We start from the raw sequence: 964 nt of genomic DNA on the forward strand, positions 1-964 counted from the left end.
GGCTCGGAAACCTCCTTTCAAGAGGCTCAGAAGCCTCCTTTCAAGAGGCTCGGAAGCCTCCTTTCAAGAGGCTCAGGCCTCCTTTCAAGAGGCTTGGAAGCCTCCTTTCAAGAGGCTCGGAAGCCTCCTTTCAAGAGGCTCGGAAGCCTCCTTTCAAGAGGCTCAGAAGCCTCCTTTCAAGAGGCTCAGAAGCCTCCTTTCAAGAGGCTCGGAAGCCTTCTTTCAAGAGGTTCGGAAGCCTTTCTTCGAGACGATAGAAATTCTTCTTTAAAGAGGTTTCGTATATTCCTTTCAAGAGGCTCTGAACTAAAGTTTCCCTTTAAGAGGCTCGAAAGGTTCCTGATGGTCATCGTTTTGAAAATTGTCGCACAAGTAAACTTTTCTCGGAAAATTATCGTTTCGCTGCTCTTATTGACTAGAAAAGGGGCATTGAGGGAATTGTTCGCCAGTGGCAGCCGTCAACTGGTAGTTGCTGCTGAAAATTATTCATAAAGATGGTGGTAAATCATTGAGTGACTGTCGTCGATGACAGCAGAATTGTGCAAATTCAATATTCTCCCTCATTGTTCACTCGCTGCCGACAAACCTGCTTTACTAATATTTTTAACTGTCTAAGACGAATTAAGTACTCTCCGTTTAGTTCTACTACGTTTTGTTATCTTTGCAGATACGTATTTCGACCTCAACTGTGAGGTCATCTTCCGTGTCTTGTACTTGACTCGACTCGGAAGTCTCGACTAGGAGGTCGAGTCAAGGAGAGTTCTAAACTTGTCTTGGACAGTTGAATACATTCCACTAAAAAGAGCTTAAAATATTTTTTCTAATATTTTTAAACAAATTCTGTTGAGCGCTGCCTATGCTGATGACGACCGCACGATGATTTCCAGCAAAACAGCAAATGCTCGCGGCAAAGCAGCTTTTTGAAGCTTGGATTATGCTCGAAGAGAACTTGCAAGCACTCAGA

The sequence above is a fragment of the Armigeres subalbatus genome, chromosome 2, assembly GCF_024139115.2.
Source record: "Armigeres subalbatus isolate Guangzhou_Male chromosome 2, GZ_Asu_2, whole genome shotgun sequence".
NCBI classification, from domain to species: Eukaryota; Metazoa; Arthropoda; class Insecta; order Diptera; family Culicidae; genus Armigeres; species Armigeres subalbatus.